We start from the raw sequence: 23,762 nt of genomic DNA, 5'->3' as shown, positions 1-23,762 counted from the left end.
GCCACAACTCTTCCACTTTGTCCTTGTAGCACAAAGCAGCCATAGAAAATATACGGGCAAATGAGTGTGACTGTGTTCCAATAAAACTTTATTTATGGACACTAAGATTTGAAGTCCATAAGAGTTTCATATGTCACCACATAATACTATTCTTTTGATTTTTTCCCCCAAACATTTAAGCTTACACAAACTATCCCTAGCTCACCAGTCATGCAAAAACAAGAAATAGGCCAGATTTGGCTTATAGTTTACCAACTCCTGAGTTACAGTAAGAACAAACTCACTTGGATTTCATTTTTACTTAAGAGGTGTTAAACAACATATCATCATCTAATTCAAGGTGGGAAATTCTTAGGTTGGTTAATTCAGAAACAAGAATTTGGGCTCTAAACCAGTCAGTGTTTCCATCACTACTGAGGCCATGGCTGCCCTGTGGTATAGCTAAATACTTCTAGCATCACCTCCTTAACCTGTGGCTCCAAGCTTCAGCATGTGTCAGGATCACCTGGAGGATCTGTTAAAACACAGAAGCTGGTTTCACCTCCAGATTCCTGAGTCAGTGTGGGGGATAGTGCTGAGGATTTGCTTTTTTTTTTTTTCTGTGGCTAAGATTTATCACAGCAAAAGGCTACAAAGAAAAATCAGCACATGGAAAAAAGTCTGGAGGAAACGAAGCACAGGCTTCCAAGAGTCCTCTCTGATGGATTCACATGAGATTCATTTAATTTCTCCATCAATGAAATATAAGAATATGAGCGAAACGCTGTCTACCAGGGAAGTCCTCTTGCTTTAACCTCATGTCTCTGAGGTAAAGACAAGCAGGTGATCTCCTGAGGGATGACAAAGTATTCCTCCTCTAGTCTCAGGCTGCATGGAGTCAGCTGACTTGCTCTAGTACTTGAGGGAGATGAGGGAGACTGAATCCAAACAATATTAATGATTTGATCAGCTTTTCTTTAATGCTTAGTCAGAACCTGATTTAACGATAGAGCTCTTGAACTAGGTTTCATCATTCTCTAGAAAACTTTCTGTTATCACACAGGCACAGTTAAGTCTTTGATCTCTCCAAATTATTAAAAATTGTAATGAATCCAGTCCAAGAACCCTAGCTTCCAAATTAAGAGAGCAATCAGAAATAATTACTTATTATCTCATTCTGTTATTTCTTCAACAGGCTCCGAGTGCTTTGCAAACATTTTTATTAATGTTTTTCCTATCCTAACCCAGTTGAATTATATTGGGTTTAGTATGGATAATTTCCTCAAGGCCACACAATGAAAGCAAGAGTCATGAGGTTTTAGAATGTATACCCAAGAAATAGTTTATAATGAATAAACCATGTGTGTCATTACTCAAAGAATCTGAAGATCCCTTTCCTAAGAAATAGTCATCCACAAATTAAGAATCAAAATGGACTGAAACCCCAGAAACAGTATAAAATCCTAGAATGACTGACCTTTCTCCCCCAAATTATCATGGTTGCTGTTCAGCCTCATTATCTTGATGTTCTTGAATTTTAAGACAAAGATTATCCATTATTTCAGGTAAATTGGACTTGGGAAGACAATTTTTAAAATGTTAACGATTATATATACTATGACTTCCTCAAAGATGAAAGGATAGTCATCAAGGGAGGTTAACAATGACTGCTCATATTTGGAAAAACAATCCTAGCTGTCCTGTACTATAATAAAACAGGCAAAACCTCACCCCAATAGCTCTGGACAAGGAAAAGATTATAATATCTCAGACTCACATGAAAGTTTTGATAGCTGAGGAGATGCTTCAATTATTCAAGATATATCTTTTTTAAAAAAGAACCTGATTAGTTCCTTTAAGACCCTTTCTAGAGGAACAAGATGCCACAGTGACTGTCTTAGAACTCTAGGTAAGAATAAGGCTGCACCCTGAGTCATTTGACTTTCTTCCACGTGTACTGCCAAATATACTACTGGCCCCTGGATTGGTCTTTGCTTTTCTTCCTCACAGCAAAGTAGACACTCAGTCAAACCACAGAGAAGAAATGTGGACTCCAGTTCCTAGGAGGGAACCTTTCAATATACAGAAACTTTCTTCCAAGGCAGGGAGTTGTGTCTGCTGAGGAAAACCTACTGCCCTACCCCAAATCTCCAAATTTATTATTATTATTTTGATTAATTGATTTAAGTAATTGATTTTTGATACTGGAGATTGAACTCAGGGGTGCTTAAACACTGAGCTACATCACCAGCCCTTTTTATATTTTATTTTGACACAGGGCTTTGCTAAGTTGCTTAAGTCCTCACTAAGTCGCTGATGCTGACCTTGAACTCTCAGTTCTCCTGCCTCAGTCTCATGAGCCACTGGGAACCTACTGTTTTCAAAGTAATTAAAATTATTTTGATTTTTCTGATGCCATCCTGGTACAAAGGCCCAGATTTGAATTAAGAGTGAAATGGGAACTTCACTGTGACCTAGCCAGACAGATGCAGCGTAGCCTATTTATAGGGCCAATCCCAAAGCTTGTCCACTGCAGACATGACATTATCAATCAAAGAATCTTTCCCTCTGCCCACAGGACACCCTCACTGTCCTCCCCAACACCAGCCTGTAGAGAGGCCGTGGCCCATTTGGTAGTCACAAGCCACATGTGACTATTGAACACTTGAAATACGACTAGTCTGAATTGAGCTGTGAAACAGACTGGATTATGAAGACTAAGTTTAAAAAATGTGAACTATTTTGTTGATAATTTTTAATACTGACCCATATTGAAATTATAATTTATAATCTGAGTTACATAAAACATATTTTAAAATTTAATTTGACAGTTTCTTTTTACAATCTTTTTCAATAGTGTGACATAGGAGTATTTTAAATGACATAGAGGGCTCCTATTTGTACAAGATGGCCTTGCTGTGGATGACCACTGCCAGGCAGGCTCAGTCAGCACAAAGATAAAACTCATTGGCCATGTCAAGTCTGAGCTGCAGTGTCACGTGCTCCCAAATCCAGAGCTCAGTAGACACCTTCCACCTTATTTTTTTAGAAAAATACTTTATTAGAAAGTTGTTTGCAGATATTTTTTAAATTTACAACTAAAAGATAACCTCTTATAGCAGTTCACTTTGCATATTTGGGGATCAAATCACAGATTTGGAGAAGAATAAAAAGCACCATGAGGATCATTTGGAAAATACCTCATACTCCATTGATTAGAGAATTAAGACCTAGATAATGGAGGAGCTGTCCTAAGGAGGCTTCAGGGCTCTCTGAATCCTCCATGCCTCACGGATGCCCGAGCAAAGCATCATTGTTTTGACTCATTCAAATTCTCACTGTTATTTGGAGTGTGACCCGATGGGTTTGTAACATCCTGTGCTCTCAGGCACCCCGCTCCTTCCTGTGACCCTGTAGCCTTCTCGTTCTCTGAACACTTCCAAGAAACCAGAGACCTTCCTCCTTCTATTGGGATAGTTTCAACTCCCAGAAGCTAATGTCCAGCGATGCCCTCTCTTCAAACACAAGCTTCTTTTTATTAAAAGGACTATGTGTCCACTCCTACTGAAGAAAACTTTTCATACTCACATTTTGAGCAGTTAAATAAGTTTTTCGTTTTTTGTTGTTGTTGTTGTTGGTGGTGGTGGTGGTTGGTTGGTTGGTTGGTTTCTGGTTTGGGTATGTTTTTTGGTGAGGCCAACGTGGAGACCTGAAGACCGGCATCCTCAGAGGACTAAAGACATTGCTCTCACCTTGTCTCCCTTTGGTCTAATTATCCAGGAGGGTCCCCTTCTGGGCCAAAGAAAGCTCAATAGGTTTGGCAGGAGGCACCTGTGACACTATCAGCTGGGGCTCAGAAATGAAGTTGGGAGTAAGGGGGCAAAATTTTTTTTCTAATGGAACAAAGCTTAGGTATTTTTTAAGATGCTGATTTAGTGGGTTATTGAAAATGCGGCCCACATAGCCTTTTAACCCTCAAAGATATCAGATAACTTTTTTCTTGCAGTGAGATGAAGTGGCTGTAATTATCTCCGAAGGTCTGTATCATATTGGAATCTGTCGGTGCGGGTCAGGGAGTCCGTGGTGCTCTGGGCCCAGCTCGGGGACTGAATTACATTTCCCCGGCACAATGGCTGCAGAATGGGTGGGTGCTTTGTCATTTAAACTGCATAAAGAGGCAGAAATTGATTTTTATTGTGGATCTTCATATCTAATAAAGCTCCAAGGGGCTCTTTTCTTCTCTGATTGAATAGCCATTGAATGCTTTCAATCTAGTTCTGTGTTTCATGCCTAAACTGAATAGCAGGAAGGCAGAAAATAGATGGGGGAAAAGAGGCCAAGTCACTTTCCAGATTGAAAAGGATATGGCAGAGAAATAAATAAAAATAAAATAAAATAAAATAAGACTATTTGGAAAAGCATTTAAGTGGAAAGGGGAACTTTTTGATGCTCTGGGGGGAAAATTGCTTTTCAAGGTGTGTGTGTGTGTGAAGCACGCGCTTGCGTGTGTGTGTGTGTGTGTGTGTGTGTGTGCATACGTGGGCATGCACGTGCACATCCACTTGTAGGTGAGTGTAGGCAATTGTGGTATTTTGTGTACACGTGTAAAAATCTACTTATGGCCAACTAGACTAGCGCTAAAGTACTAACCACAAACGCCTCTTGAAACCCACTCTGACTATGTTCCTGGCTACAAGAACCAAAAAGAAACATCTAGAATGGGTTTTAGGAGCCAAACCACAGACTATGGGGCAGCAGGTCCTGTTGAGAAGGGGAGGAATTGCTGTTGTTCATTCTATTGATTCTTGTCTCTGCATGAAGAAGCCAAGCAATCTCTCAATTTTATAATCTACAGAGAATCCGAATTTCTTCTTGACGCTGCTCCCTGCTTGGTGCTCACTTCCTATGACTCACAGTTACTAAAGGTCCTTTGAATTTTCACTCCAGTCAATATCCTGAAAGCAGCCCGATTCTTCAAAGAGCGACATGAGTATTTATGTTTTCAACCATCCACCTAGATATCCAGTTCAATAAAAGAACACCCAACACGTTCTCTGTCTACAGCCCTACACTAGGCCATAATCCTCTCTGGCCCAGATATCTACACTTCCAATATTTGCTTCCTGGTATTTGTTCTAACTGCTTCTGGCAATAATCCCCAATATTTATTCAAGGATCCTCCAATACCCTTCTCAGGCCAGTGATCTGAATAGGATCAGCTTTAGTCTTTCCCCCTAAACAAATTAGTAAATTATTGCACCCTGCTTTACCCTGTTTGGCCCAGTGGGAAGGCAAATGACCTAAACTCACCTAATTAGAATAATAAATTTATAGGAACTAGAAGAAAAAAGAAATGTTCTTACCCTGGGCTGGAAGCTGGGAGCCTGGAAGCTGGAGCTGTTGCCACCAACTTGACCAAGTGAAGGGATGTCATCCCTGAGAACAGAGCACAGAGCCAGCACACAGAAGAGAGCAGAGCCAGCTGAGAACTGGAGCAAAATCTAGAACGCTGCCCAAAGTCTAGACCTATCCTTAACTTTGTATTCACATGAGCTGATTTAAATGAGCTAATTGCACTCCATATAGTTTGCTTTCGATTTTTTTTTCTTCTCAGGGAAAAAAAAAAAAGACTTATACAGTAGATAACGATTTGTAGGAAGATTTTTTTTTTTTTTTTTAAGATTCTGGTTAGGAAGTTCCTTTTCACATATATAATCTAATTTAATGTAATCGTGCAAATATCTTTACGAGGAAGAATCTTTATAGACAATAAGGCTCAAAGAAATCTCCTTTCAGATAAAGAGGACACATTTCAGAAATGACGGAGATGAAATCTAAAAAGAAGTGACATCCTAAATGGGAGTGCCGACGTCAACATTTCTAAAATCAAATTCCACCTCTTCCCCCTCAAACTTGCTCCTGCTCCTGGGATCCTCTGGTTCAGATAGGCATCCCCATCCACTTAGATGCCTAAATAACAACCCAAGGAGCACATGAGTCTCTTTCCTTTGTGGCATCTTCCACATCCAGTGGGTCACCAAACCCCTAGGTTCCGAGACCTGCTCACCCTTGTTTTTCCACCATTGCACAGATATTTTCCTGATTCTTGCATTCCCAGGAGAGCTCTTGACCACTGCCCTCTCCACCCACTCACTCTGGCCCCACCTTCTCACAGGTATTAGCGGAAGATTTCTGAAACTGAACCTGAGTCAGATTCCTCTCTGGCATTCCAGGATTTTCAGGCTTTATTAAAATTGAATTCCTAACTATTTTGCCCGTTTCCACATCATGTCCCAGTATGTGTACGGGTATACACATGCACATAGACACACCTAGACACACACACACTCACACACCAGTCGTTGAAACAAAAATATTCAGTGTCATACTTTCTTTATCTCATATAAGATACTTTCTGATATTTTTCATTGCATTCTATATTTCTCTTTCAGATGTCTGTCATAACTCAATTGGGGTTTTTTACACAAGGTTAATGGGCATTTAAATGAGGGCTGTGAGTATACTTCTGAGGGTTTAGAAATTTTATTAGGAAAAGTTCATGTTTTTTGGGGGGAGGGGGATCAAACCTAGGGCTTCATGCTTGCTAGGACCATACCACTGAGCTACACCCACAGCCCTCTTCTATTATCAACATAGGCAACAAACCACAGAAATATTAACAGAACCCGTGGCTTTATCACCAGCAGAACTCACAGATAAGTTTAGTTCATTGAAAATATCTTGAAATAGTGCCTGTGAGCATCACTACTTTAAAAATCATGCCCGAAGAACATTCTCCTCCTCTCTTTCCCAATTATTTCCCCTAGACCTCCCCGTTCTCCATACTCTGTATGTTTCTGTGATATGCCTGTATGCAAACTTAAACACAAACACATAAGGAAGATTCCATACCTATGTAGGCATGAGCACATTACCATATACACTCACTCATATTTTCAAACTCACACATATACATTTTCACACACGATCATACACCTATTTACAACTGTTGACACACATAAATATACTCACATTTATACATGCATACAATTTCCCAGTTCTGCTTCTGAGAAAGAATCTTCGACCAGTTCTCTCTTCAATATGCCCCAGGGACTTGGGGTTTCCCCAAGTCCTTAAAACTTTGCTGGGGGAATAGCTTGTATGCACTAGCACCCCATGACCATGAACAGTGAATGGTCCCAGAGAGATGTAAGACAAGGTCATATGCAAGAGATTTCAATCCCACCCAGCCAGAGCAATGGAACCAGTACTCAGTTTTAACTCTTGGTCCCAATGTATTATCTCTTTTCACATTGCAGCAGTGTTTGTAAATAACTTCAGTTTTTGGAATAGGAAAAGTGAAAATAGGTAGGGTACACTAACAGTCGTTAACTATTTTGGAATATAGATTATTTTGAAAGTCTAATGACAGTTAACAATTGTCTCATCAGCAAAAACAAAATAAAAAGTGCATCCTCTTTGTTATCGTTTAGATATCAGATGTCCCCCAAAAGCTCATAGGTGAAACAATGCAAGGAAGTTTAGAGGTGAAATGATTGGGTTATGAGAGCCTTAACCCAATCAGTGCATTAATCCCCTGATAGAGATTAACTGGGTGGTAACTGGAGTCAGGTGGGGTGTGTCAGGAAGAGATAGGTCACTGGGGCCTTGCCTTCGAATTTTATATTTTGTCCCTGGAGAATGGAGTGTACCCCTCCCCCCTGTCCCATGTCCTGAACTGCTTTCCTTTGTCACACTTTCTGCCATGAGGTTTGCCTCACCACAGGCCCAGAGCAATAAAATTAACCATCTATAAACTGAGACCTCTGAAACCATGAGCCCCTAAATAAACTTTTCTTCCTCTAATGGTTCCTGTCATGTCTTTTGGTCACTGCAGTGAAAAAGTTGACTAACCATTCTTATTCACACAAAATTTTGGATACGATTTCAAGGTATTCTGAACCTCCTAAAGATATTCCTGAATTTTACAAAGTCATTCTTTACAATTACATCAAGGAGATTCGCAAACTTGATACTCATGACTTGGATGAGTTGGTATCTCCAAAGTTCCCTGACATCTTGTCAAACCTGAGATACCAGGGCTCTAACAGAGAACCAGGGTTCAAATGTGAAGGCCTTTCACCACCCTTGAGCAAGCCCAGCTCCTTCCCACACCCCACATCAACAGTCTTGCATTCTCTACTCCAAGCATACAGCATGGCAACCCTCAAAAATGATCATAGGTACACTTTATTTCTTGTGAAATGGCTCCGAAAAGAGTTGACTTCTAGAGCTAGCGATGGAAATGAAGAGGTTGGGAGGAAGTGATGATTCCTAATAAAACTAAGCACCTGAGCAGAGAAATACACATCATGGTGTACACTTTGCCAATTACAAAGAGCTCAGGCTCTGGGTCTTATACATGCCTAGACTTATAGGGATTACAAAAAGGAATAATCATGGGGTCCAGACAAGTGCCACAAATGAATGATGCATGGTGAGGAAGCAAACAGCCCATGTGGTCTATTGTTCCCCTGAGAAAACCAAGGGAACAGGAAAGAGTCCCTTTCTTTCCTTAAGTTAAACGACAGCACAAATAGAGCAACCAATGGCAGCTGCACTTGGCCTCTGTGATAAGTGGTAGCCAGGGAACTGTGCACAGTGCACACATGTCACCTAGCCTAAAGGAACAGCAGCCTCTGCTCTCCTGTGGATTGTCACCTGTTGGGAACACCTGCACATGTTACAACAGCCATCAAATTTTCCAGGTGCCAACGATCAAGTTCGTATGTGACCTGGACTCTTCCCCCTCCCACCCAGTGTCTCATGTGTTAACTCTTTGATAACAAACGACATGTGTGTAAGCCAGGTCCTGCCTGTTGTCAGCCGTGGGTGGCTCTTTCACTGCATCTTCCCCACCTCCTCCCTCCATCCCTGGTGAAGGATCTCCAGGCTTCCTGGTGGGAAGAGCTTGTCATAACTTGATCTAAAGCAAGGTGGAAAGACCTATGGGCAAGTTTACCCAGAAAGCAAATTCAGAAAGTGGTGAGTGTCTGTAGAAGGGTGCTATCCACATGCTCTCCCAGGAGGCCAGAGGAGTAGGTCTGCCTCACCTCCCAAGTGAAACTGTATGGGCACCAATGGCAGCCAAGCTTCCAGAAATGAAAGAAGAGAAAACCATTTGAAGCATTTCCAGTAGCTGCAGAGTATTTAAAGCACAAGGCCCAGTGGTCTGACTATCACTGGCCCCTTCTGGTTTTCAGATCCACCAGGTGTGTGATACTCTTTGTGGTTGAGTCCTGTGTGCAGAGCCCCTGGATGATGATGGCTAATTCTCCCTGCCTTGCCCGGGAGACACTTGCCGGCACAGATAAGGCAGCTCCCTGTAGATGGGATGGAGCTCTGGGTTGACATGCCTGTGCAGGGGCTCACTCACCCACGACATCCATCTCCACAAGCTCAGCCTCACCTGCCATGCCAACACGGTTTGGGGTCATCTGTCTAATCTGAATGAATTTGTTTGCATAAAAACTGAAAATACTATCCCAACAGAGCCATTCCCTCCTGTTTCTTTTCCTCCTCTGCCTTGAGTTTTCTAGCAGTTTCTTTGTTGTTGAAAGACCTCATTTTCCTGAACTCTTTCTTGAAGGGTGCAGGGAATTTAAAACACACTTCACTTGGCCTGTGTGTATATTTTAAAACCATTTAATGTCAGTAATAGAAGTTGAAGATAATTGCAAACTATTCTTGATTTTACTAGTGTTTTATTAACAGAGCTGTCTTAATCCAGGATTAAAACTGAATGAGATTAGAGGATTTCTCTCATCTGCAGCTTGGAGCAAGAGACTCTCTGTAATAAACGTGCCTCCTTGCTTGACATAAAGCCATCCTATTATTCTCACAGCGCCTAGTGCAGATGGGCTTCCACCTGCCCTGTGATGCACGTGTGCGTGACAAGTAGGGGGGGGGGGGCCTGGCCAGGCTGAAGGCCAAGGCTCCCATCCCTGTTAAGGCGTCGGGATGAAGGTCACATTCTCTTAGCCTCTGTGCTCTGAATTGCCTTTCCATGACCTCGTGGCCTTTCCTCTCTGAATTGAGCACCCATTTCAACACTACATCACAGGCTCTTGCTTTCAGGAAAACGGGCAGCTACTTGCATATAACGTATCCTCCATCTGCTGTGGCTGGTTTGCTCCATTGATTGGAGGACCCTTAACAAAGGAAGGTCACAGGCCCCCATTCTCACAACGACAGTTTCCTTTGGTTCTTGTAGTCCATCCTGCTTGTGCCTGTAGTCTAGAACAGCTACCACTGTGAAAATGTCACCATCGAAGGGATGAAAGAGACTCCGAGGGCCTCTCTTGTGGACAGTGGGAAGTAGCATCATATCCATAGACAAAAGATATGACTTTATCTATTGAAGGTCACCCCTAGGGGGCAAGCATCCATGCCAATCAGAAGTGACTGAAGACAAAGCAAGCTGGGTCACTCTCCAATCCAGGGACTATGCATGTAATCACTTTCCTGGCTCCAAACTCAATACGAACCTTCTTGGGAAGATGCATCCTCCCTTTATGTACATTTCAAGCACCTATACAACACCCTTTGTCACTTCTGACTCTGTTTCCTGTTTGAATATCAGTAATGGCTGGTAGTGTTGGTGTCTATTCAGGTGTGCACAGGTATATGCAGTGTGTACACCTGAACTGGCCCCTTCACTCCTACCTCCACTGCAGAACTGGGGGTCATCCAGGTCTAAACTTAGTCCAGGAGTGATTCCACCATCCAGGAGTTTACCCAGGTAAACCCATTGCTTTTCACTTTACTCTTTTCCGTCCTCAGTCTTCCATATGCAGTTGATCTAAAAGTCCTGTCAAATCTACCATCCAAAGGTCAGCTCCAGTTCTGACCACAGCCATCTATCTCCCAGCTGTCTCCCACAGCTTTCCATTGGTCTCACTGCTTCTGAAGTGTTCCCTATCCGTCGTCCACTCTCACTACTGTGGCCTTCTAGATGTGCTGAAAAAATATGATCCTTAGAATCCTTTATAAGCCTCCCATGGCTTCTGCTGCTCTCAGGAGTCTAGGTCCTCATCATGGAAAATAAAAACCGTTAAGATCTATCTGGGACTTCCACGCTGGCCTTAGCTCCGGCCTTGTGTTATCAGGCCTTCCACTCTGCACCTTACACAAAGCACCATTCCCAGAATGAGTCTTGAATTGTTGGCCTGGGTCAGGTCCTCTCCCAGAAGGCTTTTCCCATCTTGTCCACACAGTGGCTTTCTAATTCTCCCTTGAAACCTGTCTCCAAGTGCCAACTTCACATTCCCCCAGGAATAGCTCACCAGACCTGCCTCTGAAAGGTATTGGTCAGAGAAACTCTCTCCCTCACTCAACTAAAGAACCAAATCCATTGACGTCTGTGTTCCCAAGGGCCACCAGTAGTCCCCAAGAATGTCTTACTCATGCATTCGGCAATTAAGTATTAAGTACCGACCATGTGCTGAGAGTAGTAAGTGAAGAAAGGCATGGTCCTCTTTACAGCCCTAAGTCATGAATAAAGGCCTGGCTCACATTATAGAACTAAGTCATGAGTAAATTCCTGTAAAATGAATGAAAGAATGTGTGTTTTGTTAAACTCAATTGAGTTAAACTCTAAAGAGAAGAAGTAGCCATGAGCAAGGATGAAAATGAGGTTTCCATTCTCCAACAACCAGATTCTCTACTTGTAATGGGGCAGATGAATGATTTAATGAAGGGGAATTTTGTTCATTTTAAATGAGGACATTATAGATTAGTAACAATAATAATAGTAGAAATAATGATAGCCACTAATAATTTTGGATTGTTTACTATATTCTATGCTCATTCTAAGAACTGCACATATATCTGTTCATTTTTTTCTCATAACAATCTTAGATAACAGGTCTTATTATTCTCCCCATTTTAGGAAAAAAGGAAATTGATGCATTGAAATGTTATGTAACTTGACCAAAATCCTATGGTTAGTAAGTATTGGAACTGTTGTGCTCCCAAGTGTTCTAACTACACAGCCCACGCTGAGCTGCTTACCCACTGCAGCGGGTGTCTCCTAACATATCCAAGAGAACGAGAGGACGTGGACTGATATATCTAAGTCCACATAACATGAAGCCATCTGAATTTTAAAATAATGTGGAGCTAAACAGAATAAATAAAAATTAAATAAATAAACAAAATAATGTGGGAAAAATTTTAACTTGTGTATAAAACTACAGGATGGAAAGCAAATCAGTGATTGTTTGGAGGTGGGAAAGGCTGAGTACAAAGGGACACACAGGCCAAGACAGCTCTTTATGGCTCTGGGATGGTGGATTGTTAAAACTTATAGAACTGTACAACAAAAGGCATGAACTTGGCTTTGTGTTAATTTTAAAAACATTAAACCAAAGGGTTGAAAGTTCCAAGGATTGAACACAGAAGGACAAATTAATCTAACTGCATTATCAGTATATGGTCTAGCTTGACTGAATGGAGTGAAATATATAGAAACTAACCCAAGTTTTTGGGTAGTGGTATCTGGGCTGGATACTAAAACTGGAAACAAAAAGAATTGTACAAAAAGATGGTACTCTGGTTCATAAACGTAGTTCTCAAAGAAGTATTGGCTAGCAATCCTGAAACAACATGTATGCAAGCATTGACCAAAGTAAATAAAATGTAAGTAATAGGAGCTAGTTTTTTTTAAATTGTAAATTAATAAGAAGGAATGTGCAAATCTCTCTCTCTCTCTCTCTCTCTCTCTCTCTCTCTCTCTCTCTCTCTCTCTCAAAACAATTTGGGTTGGCATTTGTGTTTCTGTGAATCCTGTGGTGGTGGATTAGAGTCAAACACACAAAAGCAAACTCCTAGTTGTTTTGAGAGAGAGAGAGAGAGAGAGAGAGAGAGAGAGAGAGATTGATTTACATGTACAGTTGGGTCAGTAAGCATATGTGTATTTCCTAGCTCTATTCACCAAGCAGGCCCAGAAGCAGTGACACCCCAGGAACAATAAGCCCACCCACACCCAGATTTTTACTTCTAAATACCATTCACAGATAAAGGGAACTAGGACTCCTGGGAGAACTGGATGATCTTACAATTAGGAAGGGAAACTACAGAATGGGTGGGAAAGATTCAGAAACCATAAAAGCAATCAAAAGTAGGGAGGGGGAACAGAGAATGGGTCATGTCAATAGGACCAGGGAGCCAACTGAAAGGTGTTCCAGGGGCTAAAGCTGGAGTAATCTGAGTAACAAAATTTATTACCATAGTATTAGATTACACTCCAAAAACAATATACATACAAATATAAGTTGCAAATAAAATGAATATCCACAAGTCCCTATGGCTATAAACAAAATGTTGAATAAATAAATGCATGTAATATCCCGGGTTGGATCTTCAAGCAGACAAAAGGACATGCGTGGAAAACTTGTGACATCTGAATAAAGACTTCAGTCAATAGTATTGAACCAAGGTTAATTACTTAATTTTGACAAATTCACTGTAATTCTGTAAGATGTAGATATTATAGGGAGCAGGGTGAGTGACATATTAAGAACTTTTGTACTGTCAATGTAACTCTTCTATCAATCTCAAATTCTTCTAAAAGAAAAAGGAAAAAAAAGTACAGGATACTCTTATCCCCTCAGACACATAAATATATGAAAATATTGTCTATTCCAAAATTCCAATAGTCACTGCATTCATTATAACATGTTTCTTAAAGTGTTGTAAGTGGGCTTTCTTAGTCTCCATTTTTAACGCATTATTTTTGCATTATTCTGTAATAATTCAGAGGTCACCCAAGAAAATATCTGATTGAGTTTTGGACAGATGTTACAGAAGTTTACCTATTTCTTTTTTTTTTTTTTTTGGTCTTGAGGACTGAACTGCAATTTTAACTAGATTCAGAAATAACAGAAATGTATTCTACCTGAAAGTCATTTGCCAGGCCTAAATTAGGCCCTCTCCCCTGGGCTCACCTGGACCTGCATACTTACGCTTGGGCAGAGAAAGGAATCAAGACAGCAAACACATGCCCCCCCCAAAAAATCTTGCCACACAAAAACTTTCAGAGCAGATACCTGCTCTCATTGTGAAAGGTCGGCCAGAGAACTAATTTGGATATCTTCTTCCTTCCAGATTTGTTTCCTGCTCATTTCATTTGAAACATACAAATCACTGATGGCAGATAGAGGCGAGAGCGGCTCTGCTATAATAGGCAGTTCTAGGTACACAATCAGGTGTTTTGTGGCTGTTGCTTAAGCAACCCCTGACAAACGCTGCTGCCGATGAGACCTGACACAAACATACGAGGTGCCTTCTGCCATTTCTTGTGCCAATGCATCAGGAGAAACACATCATCGATGACAGGCAGCATTAAGCAAATTAATGTTCAGGACATTTTTAAATAATAAGGTTTTTTTTTTCCCAAAGCCAGGAATTTATTTTTCAGTCATGATTATAGAGAAAAATTGTGGCAATCAAGTGTGGACATGGCTCTCAGCCACCATAAACCGACTTCACAGGGCACCATTCATTCCTGTAGCCATCTTCTATGTTCTTGGGTTAGGGGAAGAGATCTGGAGTCTGAAGAGCATTCTTCCTCTGCAAATTCATGGTTGTGCTATAAAGTAAGAGGTGCATCTCACAGGAAGAATCCCCTGAGCAAGGACTCACCCGGTGTGCATGGGCCAAAGTAAGGTTGGAGGTCAGCACCTCCCAGAGACAGGAAGGTCCCAACCACTGGTATTCTTCTCTGATTTCCAGGGAAAAGAAGAGGGTACAAGACTACCCGTAGCTGCCTGAGGGGGTTGTCCCATTAACACTCTTCCCTTCACAGTTTCTTCTCAAAACAGGTGAAAGATCTTTTTTGAAAATGTCAATCAAACTGCACCAGTCTTTTGTTTAAAAAGACCCTAATGTCTTTCCATCACACCCAGAATCCTTAACATGACCTACAAGGTTCTTGGGATCTGGCTCCTCCTCACCTTTTCACCAGTTACTTGGCTCCTTCGCTATACTCCAGTCCCTTGTTCTTCCTGGCTGCTTTTTTAAATGTGAAGCCCATTCTTACCTCAGGACCTTTGCACTTGCAGTTCTTTCTTCCTAAGATCTTCTTTCCCTAGTTCTTCCCATGGCTCATTTCTTCAATTATTAGCTCATGTGCAATGTTCTCAAGAGACATTTCTCCTGACCACCATGTCTAAAAAAGTTTTTTCTACCTGTTGCTACTGTCATTCTCTGTGCTTCTTAGCTTTAATTTTTCATAGCACTTAATCTTGCTTAAAATTGTGGGTTTTTTTCCCCAGAAGTTCATTAACTGCCTACCCCACTAACGTAAAGACTTTCTGCTACCCCACTTACATAAAGACTTTCTACAGTATCCACAGTGCCTGGAATAGTGTCACGAACATTATCCAGTCTATTCATAGACACATTTGGTCAGGTGATTTGTGTTAGCCAATGAGATATAAGTAGCAATGACAAGATACCTTTCAGAGATAGTACAAGGGTCATTATGTTCCAACCCCTTCTGTGAAGGTCAGAGAAGCACAGGTCAAGGTGAAACCTAAGCAAAGGTCCTCTGACAGCTTGCATTGGACAAATATTACAGAAAAAAACATGATTTTTGTTGTTTTAGATACCTGAGCTTTAGGAGGGGCAATTTGTTAGATCAGCATAATTTAACCTATCCTGACTAACATAATATCTGAATGAAAAACCTGAATGAATGAACACAGTAAATCTTCAGGTGGCCTGCTCAGCGGGCAGCATGACTCTCCGCCATCAACCACCACAGGCCAGCTCAGGTTCACCCACAACCAAGGTATAGTAAGATCAGGGCGAAGGCCAGGACAGTGAGACCAGAATGGAGGAAGGACAGACAGACAGAAAGTAGAAGCCACTATCTTGGAACATGTCAACACTGTAGGAATGAATGAAAGAATATTCTCCTAAAACAACCAAGATGGCTAAAATAACTTGAATTCAAATGCAAGTACGGAAGGACAGAGGAGAAAGCCGGCCTGTCGCAGCCACCCACACCATCCGCCATGCCATTAAAGGACTGTTGCATTGTTTGTGTTTGTTGCTGGTAGTGTTATCATATTTTTGCACAGACCTTTTAATCTCTGAAATTAAATGACTACTCTAGTCCTTTTACGGAACTTCTTCCCCTCCCTCCCTCCCCGTGGTTGTATTTCCTTTTGAGACATTTTAAAAGTTTTCAGTTAAAAAAAAAATACACTGTAAAAGGCTAGGTTGAATTATATGGTACATGGAAATTAAAATGGAATTTTAAATTATCTTGCAGTTCTGGATGATGTAGAATGAGTGATAATAAATAAGGGTTAAAAGGAAGATGGCAGAACCTTTTTCATGATTTTTATTTTTTCCCCTTTCTGTTGTTTATAAAAAACCTTCTCAGAAGATTAAAAATAATATTTCTTTCCCTATTGATTTTTTTTTCTTTTCCCGTTTGGCAAACATTAATTTATTTCCTGTGTTTCTAATGGAGCTGAAATTAATAGAGCTTTATTTATTTTTTTCACACCCTGGACATCAGCCATAGTGATGACAACCCATGGGTATGGACAGCAGCCAGGCAGTTCCAGAGACATGACAGGGCTTTCCAGGGGCCAACAGTACAGGATCCCACTCCCATCAGCCTCTCCTCTGTGTGTAGAGAGGCCTCTGGCTTATGCCATCCATGATTCAGAGGATGCTTATCCCACGCTACCATCTTGTGAAGGACATCCTGGAACCAGTACAGGGCTCTGCTTATGTTGTACCTTCTCCTTGGAATTCCTCTTCCTTTTTCTCCTCCTTCCCTATTATGGTTTATAATGGGTCCCCCAAAAGCTCTTGTGTGAGACAATGAAAGAAATTTTAGAGGTGAAATGATTGGATGATGAGAGCCTTGACCTCATCAGTGCATTAATCCCCTGATAGGGTTTAATTGGGTGGTGACCATAGGTAGGGTGTGGATGGAGGGGGTGGGTCCTTGAGGGCATGCCTTTGGTGTATATATTTTGTCCTTGTTGAGTGGAATCTCTCCTCTTCCTTGTGGTCATGTTCTGAGGTATCTGCCTCTACCACAAGTTTAAGCCATAATATTCCGCCTCACCTCAGGTCCAAAACAATGGAGTCAGCTGTCTATGAACTAAAATGTCTGAAACCATAAGCCCCCCAATAAAATTTGCCTCTTCTAGTTGTTCTCATGAAATCTTATGGCCACAGCAACAACACCAACAAAAAACTGACTAAAACACTTCCCTTAGGTTTCTGTTCAATTCCTGTCTTTTGGGATAGGTTACCCTGATACATTTTCTTTACGTGGGACACAAACCTCCTAGCAAAATAAGCCCCTAAAGTATTCAACACACCTTGGGCATGCCAGACCCTGGGCCAATTGTTGGAGATTCAACAATGTAGAAGATCTGTTTCCTGCTCTCAAGAAATCCACTCCAGGTCAAAAGACACAACTGTGGTGCCAAAGTGTAATGATCTCCTATAGGAGCATAAAAGATGGGCTTGCTTTACCAAGGCTTTTAACCCAAGTGGGGTCAGGGAGACTTCCAGGAGGGGGTGACCTCTGAGTTGAATCTAGAAGGAAAGAGGGAAGTGAAAAAAGAAGTTGGAAACTGAGCTCCAGGGGTTTACTTAAAGGAAGGCAGCAAGTTGGTCAGGCTGATGTTGAAAGTGAGGTTTCCAGAGGTGCTGGCTGTGCCCAGCCTCTTCTTGATTCCTGCCTTCTCGAATTTTCATATTGCAAACATTGCCCATCAGTTGAACCATACTTTTGGGTTTATTACTTAATGCTGCTTGATAATTTCCATACAATTTAACAGAATCTTCCAGGATCAATGCCAAAACTCTGAGAATCTGCTTTCATAGTGGGTATTTCCAGCTTGTGGCAGGAAAAAACTTAAAAGCACAAATTCTACAAATTGGATCTGACCATTTTTTACCTGAACATGGCCATTAATTCACCACCACTAAGGTCCAACGTTCTCCAGAGAACTTTTGTTCACACCAAGATGAGAATACCACTCCTCACCCATAGCATCACCTCTCTCCAAAGGCATGCAGTTGGCTGGGGGCTGAGGATCCACCTTCAAAAGAGACCTTCTGCTCATCCTCTAGCCCTCTTTTCCTACCATACTTTACTTGGAAAATCTTCTGTTAACAATGTTAGGCAAACTATCTCCTCACAGGGCCCCCTTCCCAATTCAAAAAGACTTTGTCAGAAACATCTGCATTAAGGAAATGAAGAACAATCAAATTAAAAAAAAAAGAATGGATCAAACATGAGAAATTTCTTTCTTGGATTCAACTAAAATCCAAATGGCCATTCCTGATTGGCAAGTGTCCTTCTTACAAGCAACAATTTAGGGATCTTGTCTCCTTCTATTTTGTGGCTCTGCAGTCCCTAACAAATGGCTTCAGAGGTCACTAGGCTTTCCAGCATTGACTTAGTAGGAATAATACTAAAATAGTACAGCCTGGATATGGTACACATAAATTCCACTCTTATTTCAATTCTAGACCTTAATCACATGGTCATTTTCAACAGTGTAGAGTCTATCCATGCTCAGGAAAAAGAAAAAGCAATTATATTGAGAGACAACTAGCTAACCTCTGCCCCAAACATATGAATTCCAGTCTTAAGACTCCAAGGGGACTCAGTAAAAAGTAGTTTTAATTCTCTAGGTACAACTGTTGATTATTTGAGGGATGCAAGGGGCTGGTATGATCTATTTTTTTTTCCCAGAGAAAGCAATGGATTCTCACAACAAGTATATTATAGAATGGAGTCTGATTTCAAAACCACTAGGCTATGCCACATGGATGGAATGATTGAGGTAAAATCCCTACTCTCAAGTTAAGAGGAACAGGAGAACAATAGATCTTAATGACTAAGGATTTACTGCTTATTTCTAACTTGAAAAAAATCTTCACTTTTACTTTTAAACCAGTATAAGAATTCTTGCACTATTTGTGGTTTTAGTTCTTACTCAAGCCCAAAGTAATAATTGCTGGTGCTTCTCATCAAATATTTCTGGCGCTCTCTACTTTCAGATTGAACTGATAGAATTGCACTTCCCTGACCCTTTGAAGTTAGTTGTGGGTGTGTGACTTCCTTTGGGTAACATAATGTGGGTCCATGTGACACGTAATAGTTTTGGAGGGACCTTTAAGAACCAGGGCATGTCTACCAGACCTCTCTTTTCCTCTGTGACTACCAGCAACTTTTAAGATGGTGGATACTATATCAGCCAGTCCTGGATAAGGAGACTTAGTGCAGAGTCTCCAGTCAACTGTCATGGACCTGTGCCTGATCCCCAAAAAGGATCCTTATTATGGGGAACTACTTAAGCCTTTGCTGTTTTTATTATTGCTGCATAACTTTTAAATCTTGGCTTGAAAGAAAATGAAGTCCTTTTAAGACAGATTATTCATAGCTTTATCATAGAAGTACAAAGACGGTGTAAACCCACAACCTTTCTCCCTGGTGGGATGGTGTTTTTGCTTTCTACTTTATAGCAATGGAGAATCTAAAGGTTAGGATAATTTTGGTGATGTTCTGGCCTGTGGTGTGGAAAAGGCCAAGGAAAACTTGGCCTGGACTAGAGCAGACTGCAAAACAGAAACACCATGAGGTCCAAGTCATCAAGGACCAATTCATGATTAATTGTGTGAGAATAAGAAAGGAAAGCAAGCAGATAGAGGGGCTTCAGAGTCAGAGCAGAACTGGTGGCCCTAAAATAGTCATGGTCCCAACAGAAAGGCCTAAAGGGGAAGTGGAAGATGTGTCAGAAGTCCAGCAGACAGAAGTCTTCTCTTTTCTTTTCCTTCCTTTTGAATCAGTGTGAAGATTGAATCCAAGTCAGTTTAAAAAAACCAAGATGAGTGAATGAGACATTCCAGGTGGAAACAGGTGAAGTGAAACAGCTTATCCAACACTGGGAAAGGCTGTGAGGAGATTCCATTTAGGAAAAAAGGTTACAAAACCTCAGGTTCTTCCAAAAAGCAGGAGCTGATCAACCAGAGACTTCAGCTTTCTCAGACCAAAGCAGGAATGCTGAAGTTGGCATCCTCATGATCAATGACTCATCATCATCATCATCATCATCATCATCATCATCATCATCAGATGTGGTGACCAAGTACTGCAAAAGTTGAAAGAAAAGTCCCAATTATCACTTCTAACTTCAAAGTTTGTGTCTCCTTCTAGATGAGGAAAGTAATACAGTGAAATACTGGACTTCAGAATTTGCTCTTCCTCACTCAGAATCCTGCTCTGTTGAGGAACTTGATCAAGTTTCCCAACTTCCCTGACCTTCAGTTTCCTTCTCTATAAATGAACATAATTAGACCTCCTTCATAGGATTGGGTTGGATGAAATGGAATGTTTTTGCTGGGCAGAGGTGACACCCCCATACCCTTAGATTGTCGGTGATATTCCAGCTCTGAACCCTACTATAGAATCTATTTGCAGAAGAAGGGCATCTGCACTTGGTGTATGAAAGTAGGAGGAAGGAAGGAAGGAAGGAAGGAAGGAAGGAAGGAAGGAAGGAAGGAAGGAAGGAAGGAAGGAAGGAAGGAAGGAAGGAAAGGAGGGAGGAAGGGAGGGAAGAAAAAGAAGGAAAGAAAATTTTTTTTGTGCAGAGATCTCTAGGGGAGGAAGACAGCGTGGAGTTTGGCCTGGGTGGGGGGGTGTGAGATGTTGTCTTTTGCCCTGCTGATATGAAGGGCAATGAGAAAAGGGGAATGGAGGAACTCTCACACATCTGTGTGAGACTGGACAACCAGTTTTCTGGGCTTGTGTGACCAGTAAATGAAACCTAAAGTGGAGGCAGCAAGACAATATTCTTGGTACCCACCTTCATGCTTATTCTGCCAACACAGAAAACCCCAGAAATTCAGATTACAGAGACAACATAGGTAAGTCACTAGGACTGTGGCTCCTGTAGTATTCTCTCAGTAATTCTGCATTCTATTTCACCAAAGGTTCCTCCAAGAAGGATTCTTTACAAAATATGGACTCTGTGTCCCAAAAATAGATTCTGATTTCCTAAAAATCACTAGATTTACCTAGAAAATGAAATATGAGTGCATCTTGAGACCAACTCATCACTTTTTTCCTTTTAATATTTTTTTTAGTTGTAGTTGGACACGATACCTTTATTTTATTTATTTATTTTTATGTGATGCTGAGGATCGAACCCAAGGCCTTGTGCATGCTAGATGAGTGCTCTACCACTGAGCCACAGCCCAGCCCTAACTCACTATTTTCTCCTCCTACAGCAATTCTAACAGTGTGAATTGCTACCACAGCCTGGTGTCTCCCAAAGCCAGGCCATGACTAGGTGCCAGGTTGGCTGCTTATGAATTTATTTAGGGAGTTGATCAAACATGGAGATTCATAAGTTCTACCTTGAGAAATTCAGAGTCAACTAGTCTAGAAGATGACACAACTGGTTCTGGTATGCGTTCCAACTGGAGAACCACTGCCCCCAAGCAATTCCCTTGTCCCCTGTGATGGCCAAAATCGCAGATAGAAACACAAAAAGTATCATATCCTGGGGACATAATTTGCAAATCCAATCTATTTCAACAAAATAAAGTACACAAATGAGAGTTCAAATAAGTGAAAGAGGGAGATATTGCCCTTATGTGAACATTTTGTTGACCCTTGATCTCATTTCTGTCCTTACTTAGGCCAATGAACTAAAAGAAATTGAGCAGTGTGTAATGATGCAAACCCTGGCACTAGGGAATGACATGGACAAGATATTCTTTGGCAGGAAGTTAGGCCAGCTTATAAAGACACAAATTTCTAAATTCCAAGTGTGATTGCACATCAGATTCCTACGGATTTCACAATTTATTAACCACCACATATTCTTTTAAAAATATTTATTAAACTTCTACCATGTTTAATAATTCCAGACACTGGGACTACAGCAAAGAATGAGTCAGAAAAAGTACCCTAATCACAGAAGTTACATTTTAGCAGATGGGATACCATAAACAAATAAGCGAATTATATCGTATATTAGACAACAATGTATGATTTGCTGTGGAGAAAAACAAAGTAAGGAAAGAGGAGGGGATTCTCTGGGGAAGGGGTTTCAGTTTTCAGTGAAGAGGTCAAGAACAACTCATGTTGAAAAGTGACAATCTAAAGGAGCTCAAGAAGTGAGCTTTTGGTATCTGGGGGAATGCATTGGGCAGGAGCATGTCTGGAGTGTTTATTTATATTTATTTATTTAGGTACTGGATTGAACCCAGGGGCACTTTTACCACTGAGCCACATGACCAGTCCTTTTTATCATTTATTTTGAGATGGTTCTAAATTGCTGAGGCTGTCCTTGAGCTTCTGATCCTCCTGCCTCAGCCCCCAGAGTTGCTGGGATTACAGGTGTGTGTACCATCACACTGTGAGATGTCTGGTGTCTTTGAGGATAACAAAGAGACCAAGGTGGCTGAAGAAGATTATGTGAGGAAAATAATCATAGATGATAAAATCAGAGTTAAAGGAGTAGACAGATCAGGTAGGGTCTTGTAGGGCATTATGGGAGAACTTTAGCTTTACTCTGGGAAGAAGCCCTTGGAGTGTTTTGGGCCCAGATGTGATGTACCCAATATATTTATTTGGTTGTTCATTTGTTTGTGCTGCGTTGGACATCGAACTCAGGGCCTTGCAGATGCTAAACAAGTGCTCTACTAATGAGCTACATCTACTTCCCTACATGATCCAGTTTAGATATCAACATGATCATCTGGCTGCTGTCTGGAAAATTAACCACCACATATTCTTTTTAAAAGGGAGGAGAAATGATTTGGAAGAGATTGCCATGATCCAGTTGAGAAATAATGTTGGCTTGTTCTTGAGAGTAGAATTGGAAGAGTGAAAAGTCATCAAGTTCTGGATACCCTTTGAAGAAAGAGTCGTCCTGGTGTGATAATGGAGTTTCTAAAAGAAGCAATCCAAGAGGATCACGAGATGTCTGGCCTAACCAACTGGAAGGATTGGTTGCCAATAACTAAAGTGGCAAAAAATTGAAAGTCAAATGTGGTGTTAAGAAATATTGGTGAATTCTTTTTTGATTGCTCTGCAAATTAATCAAGAGTTTGTTCTATTGCCTGAAGAGAATAAGGAAAATAAGCATTAGCTATGTATACAGGACTATAAGATTGGAAATACTCTATATAGAAAAAAATGTCTTTATCAGATAAACAAGTATTTAAAAAAGGTTTCTTGTGGAAAAAAAAAGAAAGAAGAGTTCACAAAATTTTCTTTTTTACTATTGTACCTCTTAAATGTTTTACTATAGGCATGTTTAATTTTTGAAATTAAATTCCAATGCTACTTGACAATAAAAAATGATTTCCACCCCAAAAAAGTCATGAATGAATCACCAGGACAATGTATTAAATGAAAGGAGTCAGACATAAAAGAGCACAAATTTCATTATGATTCTATTTATATTCATTTAAGGAAGAGACAAAACTAAATTATGGTGATAAAAGTCAGAATGGTGATTAATTCTGCAAAACAGGAATGAAAGATTGGCCAGAAAGATCAGGAAAGAATTTTAAACTACACTTAAGTTATTTTTAAATGTTGCCTGGGAGTAATCGCCTAAAGTACAAATATAACTGCTACTCTTCAGTCCACAGATCACTACATAACATGCATCATGGTCAGTGACCAATTATATCACTTCTTTCAAAATATGTCAGATTGG

Source organism: Urocitellus parryii, chromosome 12 (genome assembly GCF_045843805.1).
Source record: "Urocitellus parryii isolate mUroPar1 chromosome 12, mUroPar1.hap1, whole genome shotgun sequence".
NCBI lineage: Eukaryota > Metazoa > Chordata > Mammalia > Rodentia > Sciuridae > Urocitellus > Urocitellus parryii.
Note: the sequence above shows the minus strand (reverse complement) of the source record.